The sequence below is a fragment of the Theropithecus gelada genome, chromosome 18 (genome assembly GCF_003255815.1).
Source record: "Theropithecus gelada isolate Dixy chromosome 18, Tgel_1.0, whole genome shotgun sequence".
NCBI lineage: Eukaryota > Metazoa > Chordata > Mammalia > Primates > Cercopithecidae > Theropithecus > Theropithecus gelada.
Window position 1 is genome coordinate 18,882,993 of NC_037686.1, and position 4,745 is coordinate 18,887,737.

A 4,745-nucleotide genomic window follows, 5' to 3' on the forward strand; every position below is an offset into this window, starting at 1 on the left:
CATGTGCGAGAGACACGCCTAAACCATATGGGACACGCCTAAACCACACAGGAGAGACACGCCTAAACCACGTGGGAGAGACAGACCTAAATCATGTGGGAGAGACACGCCTAAACCATACGGGACACGCCTAAACCACATGGGAGAGACAAACCTGAATCATGCAGGGAAGACACCTAAACCACATGGGAGAGACACGCCTAAATCACATGGGGTAGACACACTACACATGGGAGACAGACCTAAACCACGCAGGAGAGACAGACCTAAATCACATGGGAGACAAACCTAAACCACGTGGGAGAGACAGACCTAGCCTGCTGCTTTGGGGTTGCCTCTTCTGCCTAGGAGGACCTTGGGCAGGAAGTTTCCTGTTTGGTTCCAGTCTTTTTAATTTTTTTTGAGATGGGGTTTCTCTCTGTCACCCAGGCTGGAGGACAGTGGCATGATCTCGGCTCACTGCAACCTCTGCCTCCTGGGTTCCAGTGATCCTCCTCCTCAGCCTCCTGAGTAGCTAGGATTACAGGCGTGCTACCACACCCAGCTAATTTTTTTTTTTTTTTAATAGAGACAGGGTTTCACCATGTTCGCCAGGCTGATCTCGAACTCCTGACCTCAGGTGATCCACCCGTCTCTGCCTCCCAAAGTGCTGGGATTATAGGCGTGAGCCATCACACCCGGCCTGGTTCCAGCCTTTCTCCTCCCCTCTGTGATGAGGTCCTTGCTGATGCCCAGCCAGGTTGGAGTGTCCTGTACATTAGGAGAAGCTTCAAATGATCATGGGGCTTGAGGCCTAGTCAGCTGCTTGATTCTAACTGAGCAGCAGCGAAGTTTGTAGCTGAATCAAATGCAAGTATCACTCCCAGCCTAGATTTTCAGTCACATTTCCTCCTGCCCCAGGGCCAGGATCCACCTCTCACCATCTTTGTCTTTCAGTTGCTAGAAAGATTGCCTTAATCCCTCTATGTCTTCGTGCTTAAGTTATTTTCCTTTTCTCTTTCTCTTGGTGACAAGTTAGTTCAACTCTCAGTGTGTGTGTGTGTGTGTGTGTGTGTGGGTGTGTGTGTTTCTTTTTTTGAAGCTTGGATAATTTAATAAATTAAAATTGGGAGTGGAGGAGTAGGGAAGAAGGAAAAAGAGGAGCATCTCTTTAGCATTTATTCATTCTAACATTCACATGTTTGCTTCTGCATGGAGTTTTACTATGAACAGGTTCACTAAGGAGCCAATTATGTCCATATGAAATGAGAATAAAAGTGCAAACTCATTCAGATCAGGTTCTTCTGAGGAGTGGGCTTTTGAAAAAAATATGTAAAATAAAAATAGAAACACTCTTTGTCAAATACTTAAATTGCAGCCACAGTAGTGGGACCGCCACTACTTAGAGAACGCATGTCTAGTTAAACCCTTTTCTTGGGCCAAAGACTGACACCTATGCAATTGACCTAGGAAAAGAAAGGATAAATGAAGAAAGAGAAAGAACACTTCATGTTAGACAATTCAGTCACCTCCATCAGTTTTGATGGAATTAGGGACTCGGAATTGCTCCTGCTGAGGCAGTGGGAGCCCCACTCAAGCTGAAAGCATGAGGTGAGGAGGCAGTTGCCTCCAGGCCCTCAGGGACAGCTCTTTGTCTTTCTCCAAATCAAGCATACAACTACAAAGTCCTGCTGCTCCACTTCCAAGTCAAACTTGGTAATTCTTAACTCAAACAAATCTTGAGTAACAGAATATTCTCTAATGAGGCTCGTCCCTTCAGTGCCAGTAACTAAAAGCCAAGATGTTGCAATTAATTCTTTTATTATTTTCCAACCATCCAACAGTCCTCATTTAGGGCTTTCTTCCCTTTTTATGCAACAACTGTCCTCCAGAGAAAGTGACGAATCTGCCTCCAGCTTCATCCTCTTCAACCTTTTTGACAAGGAGACGTGCATTTCTGGTGAAAGTTATCTTACCAAGTTTAAATTCATAATTGGGAATTCCTCTTTTAATATCTCCAGGCTTGACTGGGGAAGGACTGGGCTCCACCCCTTTCTTCTTTCCATCCAGTCGATTGCCAGAGCTGGAGAAGGCACGGAAGCCCAGCTCTCCAGCATAGCTACTGTGATCGGCTTCACCTTCTGTTGACTTCTCATGCTGGACTTGTCTTTCGGGTTCTTTGTAGCCCAGGGGAGCATCAAAGTCCATGTTCATGTCACACTCAGTGATGGACACTGCCTTGTCAGGTTTGGTTTCCATCACACACAGTTCGAGTTTGTAGATCTTTTCATTATAGTTGATGGCAATCACATCCCCAGTGGTCAGACAGGAAAAGTTCCTAACTGTGTTTTCTAATACGGCTTTGGGGTTGGTGATGTCCGGGACGTCATGGCTCTGAGGCTGGAATTTGCAGTAGGTGGCCACTTGAAGGTTGACACTCTTCACCTGGACCAGGCTGCCTTCTTCCAAGAGCAAGTTCTGCATCATCCAGTGTGAGAGGTAGCAGATCATCAGTCACAAATTCCAGCATGCCACAGTGTGTCATGCGGTCCGAATTCTTACTGGTCAGTTTGAACAGCATGGGATAGGTGATATTAAGTTGGCTGAGTTGGTCCAGGGCTGAGGGCATCATAATTGTCTTCCCTCCCTTCTCCACATCTGACCTGTCATTAGGCCCTGCTAGCATGGACACAGAGAAGCAGCGGTACTGTGTGGAGAAGCGGTTTTGGAAGACCCTTGGAATTGGGTGATTGAACATGTTGAAAGAGAACATGATGGACACCACCTTGAGATGCCTTTTCTCTCAGACAATGCAACGAAGGCACCCCACTGACCTCTCTCCTCGCGGCCACCGCCACCACCAACGCCCCAGTGTGTTGTTTTTAACCTTGACTTCTAAACGATCAGAATGCAGATCTCCTTAAGCATAAAATTCATCAAAAAATGTCATATATATAGAGAGAGAGAGAGAGAGAGAAAGAGAGAAAGAGAGAGCAGAGTCTTGCTATGCCACCCAGGTTGGAATGCAGTGGTGGGAACATGTCTTACTGCAGCTCGAACTCCTGGGCTCAAGGTGATTCTCCTACCTCAGCCTTCCAAGTAGCTGGGACTACAGGCATGTGCCACCACACCCAGCTAATTATTATTATTTTTTTTGTAGAGACGAGGTCTTGATATGTGCGCAGGCCGGTATGAAACTCCTGGGCTCAAGTGAGCCTCCTGCCTTGACCTCCCAAAGTGCTGGGACTACAGGTGTAAGCCACCACAGTTGGCCAGAGTGCCCATTCTTAGCACAAACTCCAAAATGTTTGTTCTAGGGTCCCAGGCAATGGCTTGCCATTTCTGGTGCCTGCCCCTCCCACACTGTAGCCTGGGAATTACCATGATTGGTGTGGGGGTGCAGTCTCTTGGGTGTGCCCAACCCCTACGTGGCAAGTACACTGGTGGGTACAGTCTTTCAGGCTCTAACCAGAGTCTAGAATTTGACCTGTGAGCCTTTTGACCAGAGACTTGTTAACAGACAAGCAATTCCTTTCAACATTGGAATCTTTTCCGGATAAGAAAAGAAAGCTCATTGTCGACATGCCTGGTGTGCTCAGAGTCTCTCCCTGGCCACACGAAGGCCATGTATACCCTGGATAAACAGATTATCAATGTAAATATGTTTTCTCTCATCAATTCACAAACAATTATTGAAGACCTGCTATCCACTGGGCTTTAGGAAGACACACTTGTGGAGCGTTATTAGTGTCCTTGAGGAACTCAAGGTCTAGTGTGGGAACAAACATGTAATACAGCCAGTTTGTGCAGAACAGTGAAGACACAGCATGAACAGTGGTGAGGAAAAGCAGCCCTCGGGTAGAAGTTCAGAGAATCTGCTTGGCTGAAGAGGGGTGGAGGCACCGCCCAGGTAGAGGGCACAGACGCCTGCACTTGGGCGTGGAGGTGGAAAGGACAGTGCTTGTTCTGGAAATGCAGTTTATGGTTAAGGAAAATGTTGCAGAATGTGTGTCCAGAAGCCCCAGAGCCCTGGATCTCTCAATGAGAGGCTCTCCCCAGGAGAGGCTGGCTGGGATAAAACTGACAGGATGAATGATCCATGTTGCAATTTCATTCTCATTCTAAGACATTCATACTCAACATGCAATGCTGGGTGAAATCAATTTTACTGTTAACTATACATTAAAAAAAAATTTAGTGCCAATGCATGTAATTGAATTAGTGAAAATTAAATGAAAGAATGATGCAACTCACAATGGAGAGATCTTTTTCAAATACCAGAAGAATACCTTCAATGTGCACATGCAGTGCTATTCAAAAACTCGGTTTTGAGTTGACTGCCATTTAGCTCCCAAAGGTTATATAAGAGAGACACCCTTGGGCATTGGGAGCACTGTAATGTGAGGGTTAACAGCATGAACTTGGATGTGGCAGACACCTGGACTTGAATCCAGGCGTTCTCCCTTAATAGCTCTTGATGCTGGGCAAGTTAATTTCTGTCACTGTTTTTCACTCTTGCTCTTGTTCTCTCGGGGTTTTTTCATGCTTTTTCAGATCCCAGAGGCTTTTCCTCCTTCCTCTTCACCTACTTACCTCCCACACAGATAGCATTTCAAATGCCCCTTCAAAATGATAATGAAAATGATATCATAACACATTGTGCCTTTTCTTCACAGCATCTCTATTGTAGTTCTATGTTTATCTGTGATTAATTTATGCATGCCTCCAGCACTACCCTTTTTTGTTTGGGTTTGGATCATAATCCC

The 4,745-nt window shown here is 45.9% G+C and overlaps 1 pseudogene across 1 annotated transcript; it reads right to left on the reverse strand.

The window, feature by feature from the left end:
• Positions 1 to 1,781: 1,781 nt before the first annotated feature.
• LOC112611376 lies at positions 1,782 to 2,844 on the reverse strand (annotated as a pseudogene). The gene has a single exon (XR_003116642.1). The product of XR_003116642.1 is annotated as a ubiquitin recognition factor in ER-associated degradation protein 1 pseudogene (transcript).
• Between the last annotated feature and the right edge of the window lie 1,901 nt (positions 2,845 to 4,745).